The following is a 22,017-nucleotide window of genomic DNA, read 5'->3' as shown; positions in this document are numbered from 1 at the left end:
ATTATGTCTAGACAAATTATTGTTGATGAATTACACAGACAAGCCAGACATAATTTTAAGAGACTCCCAGTAGTCACAAAAGGCATAGATGATTTATGGCAGAGCGACTTGATTGAAATGGCAAGTGGGCAGTTGAAAAACTTAGACAAAATCAACAAGGGCTACAAGTATCTACTCACTGTCATAGACACATTTTCAAAATTTGCCTGGGCTGTGCCACTCAAATCCAAGACTGGAAAATGTGTTACAGAAGCCATCAGAACAATCATCAATCATTCAGGAAGATCACCGCGCTATTTGCAAACAGATAATGGCAAAGAATTTTATAATTCTGTGTTTCAACAATTTATTAAAAGCCAGTCAATAAAACATTATTCGAGTTACAGTGATCTCAAGGCCTCAATTGTAGAGAGATTCAACAGAACCCTAAAAAATCTTATGTATAAACAATTTACACTTCAAGGTAATTATAAATGGCTTAATATTCTTCCAGAACTTCTACATAAATATAACAATTCTATCCATTCCACAATCAACATGAAACCCTCTGAAGTAACTTCATCTGATGAGCAAAAATTGATCAGGACTGTTTATTATCCTAGATACCAGCCAACAACAAGAAAGGCCAAATACAGGGTGGGCGATCAAGTAAGAATCAGCAAATATAAGCACTTATTCAAAAGAGGCTTTACGAGAAACTGGAGCACCGAATTATTTACAGTGGTTCAAGTTAAACCCGGGACCCTTAACACATATATAATAAAAGATCACCGAGGAGAAATTCTCAAAGGCAGGTTCTATGAACAAGAGCTCAGCAAAACTAAACAGCCTGACACATATCTCATAGAAAAAATTATCCGCAGAAAAGGCAACAAGTTACTTGTCAAATGGCTGGGTCATCCGGAAAACAGCTGGATCGATGCAAACAAAGTAATAATATGAGCACCTGGGATGTTATAAAAAGGCTGCCAGAACCTGAACAGCAGAATAAGAGAAATGGCAAGTTGCTGCCTGATAATATTAGGTGTCTTATTGTTGGGCCATCTGCTTGTGGTAAAACTACACTAATGGTTGATAATTTTTTATTGGCACCCAACTGGTTAGACTGGAAAAACAGGCACTTGTATATCTTCTCTAAGAGCTTGGAACAATTAAAATATCAGCAGCTGATGAAGCTATATGATGGATTGGGTATAGCCACTTTTGAACCAGATGTTAAGCCGCTTCACGAATGTCTCGATAATTCTGTTGTTGTATTTGATGACATTATACTGGATAATCAAAACAAGGTTAGAAATTTCTTTACACAGGGCCGACACAAAAACATTGATTGCTTCTACCTGGCACAGACTTTTTCTAAAATACCGAAGCAACTGATCCGAGACAACAGCAATTTTATATGTGTGTTTCATCAAGATCATACCAACCTCAAACACATACATGATGAATATGTAGGTGGGGACTTGAGCTTCAATAATTTTTCCAAGTTTTGCAGCAAGTACTGGAGCCAGGACAGTTATGGGTTTGTCACAATTGATATGACAAGAAAACCCAATAGTGGCAAATACAGAAATAAAATCAACGATTTTCTAGACGTTGAGACGTATATAAATAACCATGAAAAGGCCAATCATTGATGATCTTAAGTTAAGAGATTATCTTGTAAAAAGATTTAAGGGATGGAAATCAGAGAACCGTGGAATTTATGAAAAACACAAACAAACAGAACAGCCTGTAATTGATGCTATTAATAATTTAGGTAAGAATATCAAAACTGTTACAGAGCAAAATCAAGATTTGATCACGGAGCTTGTACCTGTAGCTGCTAGGAACATTTTAGATTATCCATTCACCCCACTTTCCAGCATTCATACACCTAGTCCTGTTGCTCCTAGAAGAATTGAAGCTACTCAGGATCCTATTGAATTGGGTCTTCTTGCACAAAAATATTTAACCACACCTAAAGACAACAAAGATGAGGTGTTTGGCTTATATGCTGACACAGAGCTTGATGGCAGCATTATGCATAGAATTGGGAATTTCAGAGTAACTTTTATGGGGGATGATATAATTGTTTATTCAGAATCTCGTCTCGGAGAAAAAGGTGCTTTTGTTAAGTACCCCGGCACACCTGGATTGTGGGAACTGATGACTAGGAAAAGGCCTGGCAGCTATACAGATCAAGATTATGAACATTACAAAGAAATATTAATAAAATCAGATGCTCTATACCAGAACAATGATCCCACACAAAAAAGAGTCAAGTCTAGCAGTGGAGCAAAATACAATAATTTAATCAAGCCCAGATGGTCACAGATCAAGACAGGTAGTGGGATCAAACAATACAACACCCTGCCTAAAGAATTTGTGTGGGTTGATGATGTCAGGAAACTTGTAGATAGGTTATTGGTGATAGCTGGGGAGGAAAATGCTGGGAACCACAATTTTTACAATGAAAAGGTTGGAATTATGGACATGATAAGCACAAAATTGTCTAATTTTATAGTGAATGACCCTAAGGGGATTGGATATCTTATAAAAATTATTAATACTCTACCCCCCAAATTTTGGAATATTTCTGAGGGTCGGGGCCTTGTTAATGACATTATAAACAAGCTGCCATTTGAACTACACATTCCAGGCTATCAGTATTGTGGTCCAGGCACAAAATTGGATCATAGATTAAACAGAGGGGACCCTGGTGTAAATCCCCTAGATGCTGCTTGTAGAGACCATGACATAGCATACAACACACTTTCTGATCTTGACAAGAGACATGTTGCAGACAAGAAATTAGAAGAGGCTGCATTTCGTAGATTTGTAAGCAAAGATGCTTCTTTAAGTGAAAAAATAGCAGCATTGGGAACCACCATAGCTATGAGCACCAAACAAAAACTGGGGTGGGGGCTGTGAATATGTATATAATTAACCTACGATGAAGGCCAAGGGTGTTATGTATCAAATACCTTATGCAGGTCTCAAATCTCTTAAAACTATTGACAGTCTCTTGACCAAAAAGCAGCGCAAGAAAAAAAGCTCTTGTCTTGCAAAGGGGCATGGTATGAAATTGTTGCTTAGTACCCCCCAATTAAAAAAATTACAGCAATCCAGGAAAAAATCACATGTGGGGGGATTCATATTTACTATCCCGGCCATCTTAGCTGCTCTCGGGGCTGTTGGGAGCTTGGCCGGGGGATCAGCTGCCATAGCAAAAACAGTAATAGATGCCAAGAAGAATAGGGCAGAATTAGATGAGCAGAAGCGCCATAACCTGGCCATGGAGAAAAAAGGCAAAGGTGTTAAAAGAGCCATGAATAAGTTTAAAAAAAACAAGAGCCGCTTACAAACCAAGATATTGAAGCTTTAATCAAGCCACTGGGCATCAAACATTTTAGAGGTGTGTACATGTCTGATTCTTTACCGGAACAACCACTCAACAAAGAGTGTGGCATTGTTAATTTGGATGAGTACAAAAATCAGGGCACTCACTGGATCTGTTATCTTAAATATTTAAACGATGAGGCATTTGTGTTTGATTCATTTGGAGGTGTTCCACCTGAAAATTTAATAAAATATCTAAAATCACCTAATCTTTATTACAATAGTGCCCGTGTTCAAAACTTCAAAGATGTTAATTGCGGACATTTGTGTTTATCTGTTCTTAGATATATGTCTCAAATAAATAAACCATCAATTGAAGATTTTCAAAAAGCCTTGTGGTATCTGAAACATCATGGGGGTATTCCATCTCACCAGCCAAAATTCAATATTGAAACTCAAATTGCATGATGACATAGTGTATCCCAAAACAATAGCTCTCAGAGCATTTTACGGCATGTACTTGATACCCAATATTACACACCACAACAACACAATTGCAGTTGGTGATCAAAAAATTGTCATCACTCCAGGGCAGTATAATCTGTCCACTCTAAATGCTCAGTTACCCAGAGGTATAGTGTTAAGTCAAAATTCTGTCACTCACAGAGTAGAGATTGTATCTGCCACGGAGACAGTGGATCTGGGTACTATAGGAGAGCTGTTAGGCTTTGAGAACAACACAAAACTTGAAGCGGCCATCAAACACACTGCTATGAATATACCTAAATTCTTAGCCATAGAGACTCTGAATATTCACTGTAATGTGGCCGAGGGTATGATCACCAAATCAAATGGCATAGGTACTCACAAACAAACTGGCATCATTGCAACATTCAAACCTAATTCCGAATTCATGGAGCCCATCATCTACAATCCATCCCCAACATTATATTTTCCTGTGTGCCATAATAGAATAGATTATATTGAATTGATGGTCACTAATGAAAAAGAAGAATTAGTTGATTTTGCTGGAGCTACAACAACTGCAATCATAGAGATTAATATTTAAATAAAAATACATACAATGGAAAATATTGAGAGTTATGAGCTACAATCATTCCCCCCAAACAGGAGGACATTTGCAAATTTAAATCAACCCAACACACAGATAGAGGTGGATCTTGATGTAGGGGATGGCTTTATACACCCTCACAGAGCAGATCTATACATCAAATTTGATGTCGTAAAGCTCGATGGTACAGATTATCCGGCAAATACAAATATAAGACTTGTAGACAATTTTGTACCGCATCTGTTTTCTGAAATTGAGATCAGAAAGCATGGTGTTGTTATAAACAGAATAGATTATCCCGGTATTACCTCCACGGCTTTGGCCACACTAAAATTATCCAAAACCGAGGCTTCTTACTACAAAATAGGCGGATTTGAAGCTGGTGATAAGATATTATCCAAGAACCACACAGTGCTGTTCCCCATGCGCCTGTTGCCAGGATTCTTCTCGGATTACAAAGATATCATGTGGAAGGGGGGGTTAAGAATTACATTTAGAAGAGCTGCCAATGATGATAATGCTTTGATGAGGTACAGTGCGATAAACCCTACAGGGGAAGCTCTGCCCAATACCTTACCTGATGAAGGCAAATGCATTATTCAGACTATGCAGCTAAGAATCCCGGTTGTTGAATATGAGGCCGGCTATGCTCTTAAATACAAAGCTGATATCCTAAAAAATCCGCAAATTCCTCTGCAATTTTACACATATCAATGCGTACAGAAGGTTGCCACTGGTACTTATTATGAATTTGATGCTACAAATTCATTCTCCAGTATTCAATTTGACATGCCTGATTTTGTGGTGGTACTGTTTCAGACTGGGAGACACAATAATCAGGAAAAAAATTCAAGCAAATTTGATAACTGCAACATCAAGAACATATATCTTAAAAATGGCAGAAATGAGGTTTTTCCTAGAGAAAATTATAATTTAGACATGTCCAAGGGTGATTTTCTCAAATTATATGAAGCTTTTTCGGCTTTCAAGCGTGTCACTACTGGCAATACTGACATGTACTACACTCCAGATGAATTCAAGACACAGAGACCCATGTTTGTAATTAACACTTCGAAAAGGAAACAGGTTGTGGTGAATGACAGAACAAACATTAAAATTATCTGTGAATTCCACGAGGCTTTACCAGATGACACCATATGCAGTGTCATTCTCATAGGTGAAAAATCATATGTTTATGATGTAAGAAATGAGCGAGTCACAGAGCAGTTCTAGAAGCACGATTCAAACACAGAAGCCCTTTGGATATAAAACAATACTTTACCGTCAGTTACCTACCCATTTTATAGCACCTCTGCTCGTGGCAAAAAAGCTTTTACCTACCCAGCACATTTGCCAAAAACTGAAATACAGAAATATTGTAATAATTATTCTGTAAGTTACAGACTTGTGTACAACAAGACCAAACCTAAATACAATTCAGTTTGCATGACAATATCCGAGAAGGAATTTCCTCAATATGATGGATGGTCCCTGAAAGAGTGCATAGTGTAGATAAGAATTTTTCTTTGAGTTCCATGACAAATGACATGTAATTTTCCTCGGAAAAGGCACAGTGTAGATAAGAATTTCTCTTTGAGTTCCATGACAAATGACATGTAATTTTCCTCGGAAAAGGCACAGTGTAGGTAATATCAACAGATATAATCACTCATGCATTTACTAATGTCTCTTTGATGATGAATAACTCTCTGAAAAGACACAATAAAGATTAAATCTATTGGCATTAATTTCCCGGGCAAGCATGATTAATTGTTGGCAGAAACATGGGACTGATCAAAAGATTGGAAAGAACATGGAATGTTTACTTGACCTCCATTCTATTGTATCGATCAGGCAGTTTTGCCCGTATTGTTGAGCTGATATTTTTACCCAGATAACAAAACTCTGGTGATTCTTAATAGAGAATAATTTTGCTCTGTTATACAACATTTTTACTAAATTTAAGATCTGGGGGCTATCAACAAAACAAAATTATTCTCAAAATCTCACATATGGAATGCCACATCTATCAGGACTCGAACCCAGAGCCCCTTGTTTACAAAACTACAATATTAACATTTTGCCATCAGATTTTATGAGGACTCAAACCCGAACCTTTTGATTACAAGACAATAAAAACTATGCACCACACTCCACTCGGTCTCAGAACCCAATAGATATCAATTCAAGATTCCTGGGATTTTGACAGAAAAACATACTATAAGCTTAATTTCTGGTGTAGCCAAAAATATATCACTTTTTGACAAGTTTATGGACAAAAATCTGGTTGATGCAACTTTTGTAAGTATGCACAAATCAATCTGAGAAAGCTCGTACTTTCTGAAAAATTCCCGAGGGCATTTTTTACAAAAATCTTGAATTATAAGAGCTCCACACTTGAGCAAAAAGCTCATATGGGCATGTTGAGCCTGTTTTAAGTATAGCAAATCTGCTGGAGGGGAGTTCGTACTTTCTCGAGTTTATCCCCCCGTAAATACAACTACTCATTGGATATGTTACCACAAAAATGATAAAGCATTCGTTTTCGATTCTTTCGGAGGTGTTCCACCTACAAATTTAGTCCATTATCTGAAAACAAACAATCCCATATACTACAACGACGAACGCATTCAAAATTTCGGAGACGTGAACTGAGGTCATCTCTGTCTCTCCATGCTCGCGTTTCTCTCTAAAATAAATAAGCCGCAGGTGGAAGATTTCCAGAAAGCATTGTGGAACCTGAAACAACATCACGATGGGCGTGTTCCATCTCACGAGCGAATCTTCGATCTTGAAACTCACGCTGCACGACGACATCGTCTATCCTAAATCCGTAGCTCTGCGTGCATTCTACAGCATGTACCTCATACCTAACGTCACGCAGCACAACAACAAAATTAGCGTCGGAAGCGAACATATCGTCGTCACGCCAGGTCAATACAATCTTTCTACTTTGCAAGCTCAGTTACCCAAAGGCACGTACCTTTCTCAAAATTCGGTCACGCACAGAGTGGAAATCGTATCGGCGTCGGAGACGGTGGTCCTGGGCACCATGGGAGAACTTTTAGGTTTCGAGAACGATCACCCAAAACTCGAAGCTGGCATCAAGCACGTAGCAACAAATATTCCTAAATTTCTAGCCATCGAAACTTTGAACGTACACTGCAACGTAGCGGAAGGCATGATCACGAAATCCTCGGACGGATTGTTAGGAAGTCACAAGCAGACGGGAATCATAGCCACGTTCAAACCAAGTTCCGAGTTCATGGAACCGATCATCTACACACCCTCTTCGCCGATCTATTTTCCAGTATGTCGCAACCGCATAGACAACATAGAGTTGGTGGTGACAAACGAGAAAGGCGACGTGGTGGATTTCGCAGGTGCAACGACAACGGCCATCCTGGAGATCAACGTATAATAAATAACACACATAGTGAAAAAAAATGGAGCAAATCGAAAGTTACGAATTGCAATCTTTTCCTCCGAACCGTCGCACGTTCGCCAATTTGAACGAAGCGAACCGGGAGATCGAATATGACGTGGACGTAGGCGACGGGTTCGTTCATCCTCACAGAGCGCACCTTTACCTTCAATTCGACGTGGTGAACAAAGAAAGCGGAGACGCGTTCCCCGCAGCAGCAAATTTGATACTCGTGGACAATTTCGTGCCTCACCTGTTCTCGCAGGTGGATGTGAGGAAACACAACAACGTCATCGACAGAATCGATTATCCAGGCATCACGTTGACGGCAGTCGGAACATTGAAATTATCCAAAACGGACGCAGCATACTACCAGGCGGGATGATTCGAAGCGGGGACGAAAATATCGTCGAGAAGTCACACGGTGCTCTTTCCCATGCGTCTGCTTCCGGGATTCTTCTCGGACTACAAGGAGATCATGTGGAAGGGAGGACTGAGAATCACATTTCGAAGAGCGGCCAAAGACAACGACGCACTGATGCGATACAGTAACTTGAACGCGGACGGTATCACGCCGCTGCCCAACACTTTACCCGAAGAAGCCAAGTGCGTCATCCGGAGCATGGAGTTGAGAATGCCGGTGGTGGAATACGAAACGAACTACGCCCTCAAGTACAAAGCGGAGATCTTGAAAAGTCCACAGGTGCCGATTCACTTTCACAGTTACCAGTGCGTGCAGAAGATAGCGTCGGGAAGTCACATGGAATTCGACGTGAAGACGCAGTTCAACAACATACAGTTCGACATGCCAGATTTCGTCGTAGTGCTCTTTCAGACCCGGAGGGCAAGAATCAGGAAAAAGATTCCAGCAAATTCGACGACTGCAAGATCAAAAACGTTTATCTCAAGAATGGTAGGAACGAAGTTTTCCCGCGCGAAAATTACAACCTCGACATGACCAAAGATGATTACCTCAAACTTTACGAAGCGTTATCTGCTTACAAGCGCGTGACCGAGGGAAACGTGGACATGTACTACACGCCCAGCGAATTCAAACCCACAAGCGGAAGCAGGTCGTGGTTAATGATCGCACCCACATCAAGGTCGTCTGCGAGTTCCACGACGCGCTGCCCGAGGATACCGTGTGCAGCGTCATCCTGGTCGCCGAGAAGTCCTTCATCCATGACGTGAAGAACGAGAGGGTCACGGAGCAGTTTTAACAGGTTTAACATTTTTTCTTGCACAATGAATTACAATAAGAATTTGTACAAGCACGATGATAATATGCACAATAAGAATTTCACCAGTTATCAGTTACAATATCTTTTTCATCCTATCAGTTACAATGTCTTTTTTTTCATCAGTTTCTGCACTATAGCACGAGACAATCAGTTACAATCAGAATTTGCACAAAATTTGTTGTTGTTTTTTACATGAGAAAATTAAAAATGAAATTCTATTCTTTTTTTTACTTTATCGTTTCAGATGCTGTCGAACATCAAAACACATACACATACACACACTAGAAAAAAAGCATGCAACTTTATTTGTAACACACACATATTTTCCATCTTCATCAAGAAAATATTATAATAAACATAATTTTTTATCTATCTCACAAATAAAACTCTATATCCAAAAAATACAACATCAAATAACACTAGAGTCGTTAATACACGTTGCATGCATTACGGAGGTCCTCTGCAGAGTTTCATGGAAGTTTGAGAAAAAAAAACCACGTGAAACTCTACAGAGTTGTGGTTATCTATAACCGCAGCCGTTAGAACCTTTTTTTTTGGTTGGGCACCACGCACACCCTGGCGGGGTTATAGGGACCAGGAATCCTAAAAAACACAATTATTATTATTTGTTTGTTTGCTTGCGTCACAATACGGAAATAATGAGAGGCGCGCGCGCGCGTGTGTGTGTGGCAGAGAGATCACATCGTTCCCGAGAGGTTTACAAAGGTCACGATATATAAACATTGGTCCGGACTTAGAAAAAAATTACGATAAGGTGCATTCGTACTTCAAGGATGAGAAAGTGTTTTTTCTCGTACCGGCTTTTCTGCGCTGTGAAACATCGTCAGCGCAATAAATGAGGCGCGGAACGTGGAGAGAAAGTGAGTTTTTGAGGTTTTGGTGCGATTTTCTTAGAGGTCAAAAAATCAGGTTTGGGGTGGAAGGTACATTTACTGTACTACTCTAAAGTAGGTCAAAGCACGTAGAGGCTCTCGTGTAGTTTAGCACAAAAAAAAATGAATAGGTTAAGTTATATCACGTAAGATCGTGATATACCTACAAGTGCGAGGTGGGAAAAAAAGTGGTGCATTGAAAATTGTACTAAAACATCGCTAAACGCTAAAACATTGGCAAAAAATGTCAAAATATGTCAAAAAGTGATATTCAATTGATAAAAAAAGAGGATACCTACAAAGTGCTACTTAGAAACAATAAACTTACACTACTGGCTAGGATTATTTCTATCTCTCACGAAAATGTTGTTGTTTAAGCACATGTTAAATACATTTCCGATATTTCACAACAAGTGACAAGATTGAAGAAATTGGGTCTTCGTTATAAATCCGTAAACTAAATCTCAATTTAAGAATTTTATGTGTAAGGGCAAATATGAATAATTTTATAAAATCAGTTTCTTTATATCTACAAAGTTTAATATTGTAACATGATAGCTTAGCAATTCTCCCTCGGTTTCAATAATATAGCGTTATCCAATTGGATGTTTATTTTAGGAGTGTGGAATGATGCTACGTGTAAATGGCGACGTCAAAAGTTCCACGTTGGAATTCTTAATTTTGATTTATATAGTTGATGTTTTAAGTCGACTTTGTGCACAGTAATGCTAATCGGAACTGGAAATACAGTTTCATGTGGGATCCAAACCACATTATGCCTCCAGCGGGAATCGAACCCGGGACCCCTTGATTATAAGGGAACGACGCTACCACTGCGTCATCGGGGAAGCTATCGCATTCTTAATTGTTGTCAATCATAACCAAAGATTACTATCGCTATTTAGAATTGGTCTGTCATATAAATTATTAGTTTCTCTTGTGTTATTGTTATGGTGTGAGTTGGTAGCTTGTTAAGAAAAATCAGACCGTTAAGCTGCACCAAGCGCCTGATGTACCAGTTCACGTCTTGCTGTTGACGGTAAAGACGGTGAGCGGATTCTCTCGTGACAAATTTTACTAACCACTGCCTTCGAGCGAGCAGGACCCAACATATCATTTGTTTTAATTGTGCGAATAAGTGTGTAATGCACGTAACTCGGTATTAAATTTTTTGGTCGTTTTAAATTTAAAGTCTTGATGTATATTTGCTATAACGTGTTGCAAGTCGGTGGTTACCTTCCTGGAGGAGTGTTGATCATCTTAATCCCGATACCTGGGTGAGAACTTGTGCTTCCAACTGACTAGCCTAAGCAAGGAACAGATAGTTGCTAATTTATGGCTCCATACCCTGGAGTTCCGATTGTGTTGGCACTTTGAATTGCTTTTGTGACGCCACAACTAAGGGGAGCAATGAAAGAAGACCTTTCCAGTGAAGTGTTTCCCATTGCTCCCTTAGTAATTTTTCCATCCAATTCATTGCCATTTCAAGAAGATGGATCGTGTTGATCGTCAATTACTAAAGAGGCAGGTTCGTACCTAACTGTCCGAAGCATCAGCGTCGTGCTGCAGCCAGTCCTGGAGCGACGCTTCACGTTACCAATGGTTTTGAGTGTCCGCTTCGTTTTTACCCTGAGTGCTGTCCAATGACAGAGAGTGGTGTGGATGGAGGTGACCAGGAGTTTTAATGCCAGAAATGCTTCGAGGTATGACTTCAGCCAACTCCGACGGCTACTGTTTCGTCTCCAGTGACTGTGATGCCTGAGTGGGTCAGTGTTTTGATGGCTTTCTTTGCGGGAAAGAAACGTGAGAGACATGAACAGCTTATCGCAGCGTTTACAGAGAAAGACACAAAACGCGAACAAAAGTTGATAGAGGAGGAGAGAATAAGACTGGAACAGCTGATTGCCGCTTTCTCAGAGAAAGATCGCGAACGTGAGGAAAGGTTGAAAGTTGAAAAAGCGGAGTAGAATAAAAGGCAAGAGCAATTCGTCGCCACACTAGCTGACAAAGAGCGTGAGCGACATGAACAGCTGATCGCAGTGTTAACAGAAAAAGACAGAGACCGCAAGGAGACATTGATGGCCCAGAAAAGAGGAAAAGAGGAGACACCATGAACAGCGTAAAGGTCAGTTATCCGAAGTGGTGGAGCAACTTAGTTCCATTACTGCCAGGATTCAGTTAACTGAAGAGAGGATAACTCAGGTGGAGTCGTCACATCAGAAAATCGTTTGCAAGCAAACTGTGTTAGAGACTGAAGTTGTTGCTGTACAGGAAGAAATTATGGTCGATTGGCATGTGATATCTCGGGATTCCAAACACATGTGCAGAGTACGGTGACGAAAACACGCTCGACTTTCATGGACTCAATAAAATACCTTAGGGAACGAGTGACAATCTTATCGCCACGTTCAGACACGGCGTTCCATGATGGTACGGGTTTAGTTAACCAGAATTTCCAGTGACAAACGAGCGTGACTTAAACCGCAAGTCAGTTCCTGGAGCACAACCAGCTGATAGACGTCGTAATATGGGTAACGTTAGACAGGTAACTACTCATTTAAAGGTAACCATATCTCTTCAAATTGGACAAGCAATAGACAACCAGCGGTATGTACTGAGATACGAAGATCCTTCCGAAAAAGACAGTGTCCAATACCAACATCGTGCGTTTCAAGTTCCCCGTAAGACAGACATGAAACAGCTGCCGAAGTTTGATGGAAACATCGAAGCCCATTCTGCCGATAAATATCTCCGCGAGTGTTCTTAAGTTTCGACTTAATACCCGTGCTAGATGAGTGTGGATTGGACTTGTTATCGAGAATTTTTATTTGCACCGCAGAGCACTGGCTCTCGGCTAATCGCGACCAGTGTTTCGACTATGAGGATTTTTGCGACAAATTTAAATCACAATTTGCTTCTCTTGAAGCGAAACAAAAGACGGCAGTGCCCGCTGCAGATAAATTCGAGCATGGAAAGGTTTGCCTGGAGCTTATACGGGAGCTTTAAAAATCTATGTGAAACCACTGTGAAAACCAGAAGTTGTTACGCTAATCATAGAACAATTACCTTTCGGTGTGCGTCATTTGTGTTTGCCAAATCCACCCAGAAACATTCTTGATCTTACTTACTCCTTTCATGAAAAACTACGAGTCGTGCAAAGAACCTATTGGTTTCAGGCAATATGAGAACACAGGTGGTTACCGACGATGTGATGAAGACGCTAATTCTCGTCGTCCGCAGAATACCAGGTCACAGCAAGTTCGCAGGATTAGGCAGAACGCGCGGCTCAACAGACAGGGTCAGCGATAATATAACCCGTATCCGAACCTCGTCGCCCAGACCAGCAAAACCGCTCGGTGTAAACAGAAGAACGCTTTGACAGGACCAGTCGCTGGACTCCTCCTGGAAGAGGAAACTATTACCGCCAGAACTATGGAAACCGGTGAAGGTCGGATTCACTACAACGAAGACATATAGTTAACGCAGAGACCAATACTGAAGACCTGCATTTAACACCCGAGCAGCAAGAGGCCAATAATAAAACAAGCCGCTATTATTGCAGTCTGGATGGCCACAGTGGCAAGGGAGACTCTCATCCTGCCTAAATAAGTCGTTCCGAGTTGGGCAAGTACCGTACAAGGAGTGAGCCTCAGTAGAACCACATAACATACTGGATTTTAGCTCTACAATAGACCTGTCAAATAGTGAAGAATCTGTCATAAAAAGAGCCATATGTAAAGTTCGAGATTTATCGACAGACTGTAATACTCCCATAGTTAACACCACTATAGCTGGACTGCCCGTTTAATGCGTATTGGTTACGGCAAGTGAAGTATCGTTATTAGATTTCAATATGTAGGAACGTATTGTACAAAGGTATCGTGACAAGGCACTCTCTAAGGAACCTGAAGTGCGTTTGGCTGATTTCATGGCCAGACAACATGTTCGAGTATGTGATAAAATAAAACTATTCATAAATTTTGATGGGCAGGTGTTTCAAATTAACATCTATGCTATGAAAAATCTCCCCGCTGATATATTTTCAAGAATTCCCTATCTACGTGGTTACCAGGCCAAAATAGACTTTCAACTAAATAATTTAACATTTTCAACTTAGTAAGGCTTCGTCCGTCACCGTAAATATTGTATTTGTTGCGAGTGCAAAAGGACAGTGTTAAAGTGTGCATCGTATCTGTGCCGATACTTGGATGGCAACAGCAGACGAACCGGAGTGTTAAGTAGAAGAAAGTCCAAATCTTAGTATTATAGAAAGAGAGAAACGGTTAAAATTAGTGATGAACTAACAGGCCAAAGTTTCCGAAAGGCCAGGAACAGTTAGCGAAATTGAGTGCGAAATCAAAGTTAGTAGAGCAAGTGCCTGTGTATAGAAAGCCCTCCCCATTCCATACCAATCGCCAAATCGCCAAAAGGGATGCACTGAACAGAGAGTTAGCACAGTGAAAAGAATGAGGCATCATTCAAGAAACAATATCAGGGGTGTAAGGGGTGACCTTCCACGTAGTGCACCCGATTGTCCACCTCACTTCAACGTATTACACCCTGGATTGAAAATTTGCAGAGAAACGAGACTCTGGCGACTGTCCCTATGGCCTGTATAATTCTCTGTGTTGTCCAGTTTTGTCCTTACGTGTGCTGAGTGCCCGTTTACAGCCTGAGCTTTTATCTTAAGTCAAAATATTTTAAGATTTTAGTTATTGAACGTTATAGTTGTTATTTTAATGGAAAGGGACTGGACCCCGTATAATGTAACTGGTGCAGAATAGCCGAAGTGCTGACGCACCCAAAATATTAAACTCAAATTCAAAGAAACAATACTAGCTCATCTTTTTCCGCTATTGGTTGTGGACAAGACCGATGGGTCGATAAGGCCAGATCTTGACCTAAGGAACCTGAACTCCAAGATTATTATGCAGCGAAATCATGTACCACCTATTGATGAAGCCATTCGCAATTTAAGGACGCCACATACTCCAGTAACATGGACCTCCTGTGTGGGTACGTTCAGGTAAATATTATGCCCGAGTGCCGTAAATATACTGCGTTCTCAGACTGAGGCCGCTTATTTGAGTTCCTTAAAATGCCCTACGATTTGGCCAACGCCCCCAGTGTCTTCGTATATGTAATGGATCGAATTATTGGAACTGAGACCTCACAATTACTAACTGTGTATCTTGATGAAATTTTAGTACTTGGTCCGGATTTTGAAACGCACCTAGTCCATATAAAAATTGTGCTGCAACGTTTAACTGAAGTTGCGAGGACTGTTAAACTAAGAAGGTGTGAATTTGCGAAAAGAGAAGTATGTTATCTTGGACATTATGTTTCTGGTGAAGGATCGGGGCGTCCTAAGAAGGGTGACGCTATAAGCAAATTTCCTGTTCCGAAGTGTCGTAAGGATTTAAGAAAATTTCTGGACCAACAAATTGGGGCAGTAAATTCATACCGAGATTTTTCGTAAAAGCTGAACTTTTGTATTCTCTCCTTTCAAAAACTGTAAAGTGTTAGTGGTCTGAAGAACACCAGCGAAGTTTCGACCAACTTAATCTTGTGATCTTCTGACACCATATGCCCCAGCTCAGCCAGATTTTGAAAACGAATTTTGTTTGCAATGTGATGCGTGTGTGAAATAACTGGGCTGTGTACTCTTTCAGAGAAAAGGTGGCGAAATTCGTGTCATACAATATGCTAGTCGGAAGTTACGGCTAAACGAGCGCCACTATTCAATACATGAACTTGAGTGCTTAGCGATTGTATACGGTGTAGAAAAATTCTCAGTATATCTTAAATGGAGACCTCTTACTATATTTACGGACCACCGTGGACTTGTCTGGTTAATGAAAGCACAAGACCTAATAGACGTTTGACCAGATGGTCTCTGGAATTACAAGCCTAATAGTTTATCACAGGAAAAAATAAACTACGTGGCTGACACCCTGACCCGATATCCAGTTGAGGAAGACAAGGTTACATCTCCCGAACAGACCACTTTTCACATAAATTATATAATACATACTCGTAATGAAGAAACTGTTATTCAAACGTGGACTAATGCTCAGGGCGAGGATCCCTTCTGTGCTCACATCATCACAGTTTTTTCAAGAAAACCCAGAAGACCTTAAGTTTTAGTGAATCCAAAGTACAACATTTGTGCAAAATGCACGGATATTTATTGTTCGGCAAATCCCAGGAGAATAAATTAAGTGGAAACTTTGTGTATCGGCTTCTGTGAGAGTCCAAATCCTGAAACATATCACGACGAAAAGGTACACTTCGGAATATGTAAAACTCACCTGCAAATTAAGCAAGAACGAAGGTTGATAAATTGAAGATAATTATACAAGAGTTACATATCACACCAAACGTTCATCACGAATTGTTATCAATAGATATTATAGGGAAGTTGACAATTTCATAAGGGTATTATTATTTATTAACAATGATAGATGTTGACATGAAACTTGTAAATGTATATCCTATGAGAAAAGCTACGATCATGAAATCATACGCATTATGCACTTGCCTATAGGACATTTTCCTGTTGTAAATGCTATATTATCGGATCGAGGAACTCGATTCACTTCTCATTTGTGGACAGATGTTCTGAAATCGAAGGGCATTCGCTTAGTTTGTACGACTCCGTATCACCCTAGCAGAAATTTAGTTGAACGGCCAAATCAAGAAATAGTCCGTCTGCTACGACTGTACTGTCACCAAGATCATCAAACAAGGGCTAGATATATATCAGAAATCGTGTGGTTACTAAACAACTCTATTTCTGCAACTACTGGTTTTGCTTCTGTGGAATTATTTTTCAATCGTCTTTTGCCCAACGACTCACAAGTAGACGCATTATGGCCATATGAAGACAATTAAAATCAGCTGATAGACACTCTTGGAACAATAAATTATTTTTAGTCTATCAACGTAAGAAAAGCAGTAGTAGAACGCAGCATAATTATCCTCAAGCAAGACAGTTATAACCTGGTGATTTAGTCTGCAAAACCCACAGGCATATTTCAGCCGTAGCCCATAAAATTGCAAAGCTTTTCGAAACTTATGTTGGACTGTTTGTTGAACAGCACTGCTGTCTTGCTTTACCCGAAAACTCTCGAACGAGCATCGAACTGGAAGGAAATATTACCCCAGGAACCAGCCAGCCCATGTCCAGTGAGAATTTATTCAACAAACATTATCTTCTTTTCATAATACTCAACAATGATGAACAATCTAGTCCTTTTTCGTTCCTTACCATGTTACTATAAAAACGAAGCAAAGGAAAAATATCTTCCCTTTGGAAGCAAAACTAAAAGATTTTCTTGTAAGAAAATCATTGTTCTTAAATCGAGTATCAGCGTTGTAACAATCAATACATTTTTTTTGAGTCTGGCTTGTTGATTTTTGGTGCAGAATGTATAAAACGATCAAAATGCCATTGTTGACACAAAGAAATATTATTAATACACTCACAGAAGCACAGACTGAAATGTGTCAAAATAAAATTATGCTATTTATAAAATTAGGTCAAATAACAATGACAGAAAGGAACACAGATTTCGAGGAAAGACTTGAAAAATGTTAGTTACGTCAAGCATATATTTACCGATATATATATTTTGTTATCCAAGTTGATTCTTCGTGTACATGCATATAAATTGAAATGCATTCTAAATTTCGACGATGACATGTAACCTACAAGTTATATGTGTCAGACATTTTTATGTTTGAAAGAAAACTTGAATCTGTAATCAAGTATTTCCTTCAATATTATCTGAATGTAGAATTTAATATTGTTTTGCTTGAAAATTATTTTAAGCGATAGCAAGATACTCGTTAAAAACAAATAATACTTCGATATACTCAGGCATTTCATTTGATGCTGACATTGGGGGGAAATTGTAATGACCACCATAGCCAAATTGCATTCGTATATTGAAATATATCTTATTCGTATACTTCCAAGTTAATAATTTGCATTAAATTATTAATAATTAATTGTTTTCATAATTCATGTATATATTTATATTTTATCTTATATATTTATGTTTTATCTTATATTTTCATATTTTTCGCGTATTTTTGCAACATTAATTCACAATATATAGGCTAATAATTATACTAAATAGTATATAAAAAGTTTTCATTATTTGTCAAATCCAAGATGGCTAGGATTATTTCTATCTCTCACGAAAATGTTGTTGTTTAAGCACATGTTAAATACATTTTTACTTAATACCGATATTTCACAACAAGAGACAGGATTTAAGACATTTAGCTTTCGTTATAAATACGTAAACTAAATCTTTATTTAATCATTTTATGTGTCAAATATGAATAATTTTGTAAAATTAGTTTTTTTATATCTACACAAAGTTTAATATTGTAACATGAAAGCACAGCAATTCTCCCTCGGTTTCAATAATATAGTGTTATCCTATTGGATGTTTATTTTAGGAGTGGGGAATGATGTTACGTTTAAATGGCAACGTCAAAAGTACCCCGTTGGCATTCTTAATTGTTGCAAGCAATAACCAAAGATTACTATCGCTAATTAGCATTGATCTGTCATATAAATTATCAGTTTCTCTTTTGCAATTTTTATGATATGAGTTGGTAGCTTATTAAGTACAAACTGTTAAGCTGTGCGTCGCGCCTGATGTAGCATTTCACGTCTTGCTGTTGAAGGTAAAGGCGGTGCGCGGATTCTCTCCTGACAAATTTTACTAATCACTGCCTTCGAGCGAGCAGGACCCAACATATAATTTGTTTTAATTTTGCAAATAAGTACGTAATGCGCGCGATTTTGTATTAAACTTTTTTTTACGTTTTAAATTTTGAGATTTGATTTATATTTGCTATAACGTGTTACAATTCGGTGGTTACCTCCCTGGAGGAATGTTGATCGTCTTAATCCTGATCCTTGGATGAGAACTCGTGGTTCCTACTGACTAGCAGGAACAGTGTTTTGCCAATTTGTAGCTACATACCCTGGAGCTGCGATTGGGGTGGAACGTTGCAAACATTTCCCTAAAGATTCCATTAACCCTCCGTTGATATGCGTGTGAGAGCGGCGCTCATCCTGGTCTTTAGTTGTACAGTGTCTCTCAAAAGTTTTAGGACAACGACACTTTAAACTAGGCAACCCAAATTACGTAAGGCGCTGGTGGGTTTGCGTGTAGAGTTAGGCTCAATTTCAGGGTTGCCATATGCACAATAGCTATTTATGAAATACGCGAAAGGAATAAAACCAAGTATTAATGTATAAAACTCTAAACAAATATCAGTATTACATTTGTCGCAAATAAGCAATACTTTCTCAAAGAAAGAAAATTGATTTTCTAGTATTTCATCACTGATGAGTCTACACAAAGGAAAAGAGAAGAGAGGAAATGAAAAGGGACAACAAATGAGAGGAGAAAAGAGAAAGCGAAAGGAGAAGAGGAAAAGTAAAGGCGGGAAGAAAAGATAGGATAGATGTGGAAAGGAGAAGTAATGAGGAGAAAGGGAAAATATGCAAGGAGAGGTGAGGAAAATGGAGGAAAGAGGAGAAGAGAGAAGGGAAAGAGATGAGAGGAGAAGAGGACGTTTGAGAGGAGAGGAGGAGACGAGAAGAAAGGAGTTGAAAGTAGAGTAAAAGAGAGAACATGAGAAGAACGAAAAAAGATGAGAAGAGTTCAGTGGAGTTGGAAATCTAAGACAGGAGAGGAGATAAGAGGAGTTGAGAAGAATGGGATGGAGATAAGAGACGAGAACAGGAGGGAAGGCGATAACACATATAAGCAGAGGAGAAGAAGGGGAGAGAAGAAGATGGAGAGAAGAGAAAGGAGGCGAGAGAGAGAGAGGTGAGGTATTTGTTGAAAATATCGTCTCAGCGTCAAGAATTGATGCATTGATCAAGATATAGACCTGATACATTCAATAATATTTTAAAATGAATTGCAGAATGTTTTAGATCGGTGCGAAATGCTTTTTGGTTGAGTTCAGAACGAGATAAAATCTAGCACGTAAGATATTTGATTCTACCTGTGATTATACCACTAAAAACATGAAAGTAATTTTCATATTAATAAGAATTATCTAATTTTTCTCCACTTCTCAGTTCCTTGAAATGGAGGTTTTGTTATTTAACATTTCTCCTCCCCCCATCGTTAATTCCAAACTGAATCATTCCGTTTCACACTGCGTGGACAATGAACACAATGGGATATGTCTAAAAGATACGAAAATTTTCTGCTACCCGAAGGGTTTGAACCTACGACCATCAGGTTGACAATCTACAACGGAAACCAGTACCCTACAGACTTTAGTTCTTGAGAATAGCTAGGAGGAGCTGACCAATGTGAATGTAGATGCAACACTCTTTCTACATGTAATGTTCGAAGAATACTTCTTTGTAACAAAGAAAACGAAGGTAGTACGAATCGGCGTAAACATTTAATGGAGAATTGCACATGATGAAAACTTTTCATTCGATATTTGCGGAGGTATCCTTGCATTGAACTGGAGTGGGTAAAGCGATAAAATTAGTATGTCCTAAATTACCACAAATATAAATAGATATTTCATTAACATTCGTCAATGTCTTTGAAGCAGTACACAATTATTGTTAGAGTATCATAATTCACGATCTTATACTTAAAAATATCCAATTGAACATGTGTCAATTCATTTATTTCTATTTTTTTAGTAAATTCCAGATGCAGAACAATGTAGCTACTTTACACTGCGATTATAAATAATGTTACAATGCTCTTGTTTAATAAAAGGCGAACGAAGGAGTTTTTTAACTTGGTTGGTTCAGGGAATCACCACTCCTGTAGCAAACAATCGATTAAGAAACATAAGGCTCAAGTTTGGGAATTCATTGTCTTTGAAATACAGAAAAATAATGAAATTTATTTATCTGATTTTTTATCTATTGTTGGAGAAGGTGGGTTAGGAGAAGGAACTAGTCACTTGTCACTTGGACACTTTGTTAATTTTCATAAAACAGAGCAATGAATAGTCTAAAATGAATTCGGAAATGCTCAACTTAAATAATACAAAAACTAGTGAGGGGATAAAGGACCTCAAATATTGTACGAAGAAGGATAGAACACATTCTTGAGACTCAAAGCGGAGCTGAAATCTGATTTACATGTCTATCAAGGAAACACGGAAGGAACATATTGGAATTGAGGCAACGTAACGAAGAGATTAAGTTGAGCGTTTCTCAGTACAGAGTCTAGTGCGTGAGTAGGGCTAACTGGGTTCAGCGAAAGTATGATTTGTTGTCCACGAACTTGATATGAAGATACTGAATTTACATAATATAATTTTAGGGTTGAAATTAGATGGTTCCAGACATATAAATGAATTAAAGCTTTATGTGTTTGGTACAGAGAAAGGAAGTAGTAAGGAGAAGATGCGTGATTTGTTTCAGAATCTTGCGAGTTCTTACAATGCAGTTCTATCTCATGAACTTGATTCGCATTATATTAAGATGGAAGTTCCTTCAATTGTCCACACCAATGTGAAGGTAATGCTCAACATCTCATTGATGGGTTTGAACATATCGACATATTTTGTAATGACGTGATGTGTACTATGAAAATCTTAGAAAATCCAATGTCTAGATTTAAAAAAGTGATTACTAGTTGGGAAGAAAATAGTATGAAGGATGTTGACCAATTTCATGAGGGAGGAAAAATATTAGCTTCAAAGAAAATGTTGAGACACTACAAGAACGGCTGGTATTAAAACAATATCTAATCAAGCAGTTTGGTTTTAATATAGGACTAAGTACAAAGGATGCCATCAACAACGTTGTAAGGACGGTACATGAAACAAACTTCAAAAACGTATTAGGAGTCACCAAGGATATCAGAGGAGGATATGATAACGTTTGGTGGCCCAACACCACTCAATGATTTGATTAAGGACTAAATATACGTACAACAGTACTGTTAGGTATGAGTGAAGTGAATAGTACGCAACGAGAGAAGCTAACAAGGGATGTCCACAAGGATCAGTCGTATGTCCAACTCTGTGGAGTATCACTTTAGATCC

Source organism: Lepisma saccharinum, chromosome 2 (assembly GCF_977018435.1).
Source record: "Lepisma saccharinum chromosome 2, izLepSacc3.1, whole genome shotgun sequence".
Classification (NCBI taxonomy): Eukaryota; Metazoa; Arthropoda; class Insecta; order Zygentoma; family Lepismatidae; genus Lepisma; species Lepisma saccharinum.
The sequence above is the reverse complement of the archived record's forward strand: the minus strand, read 5'-3'. Positions refer to the sequence as shown.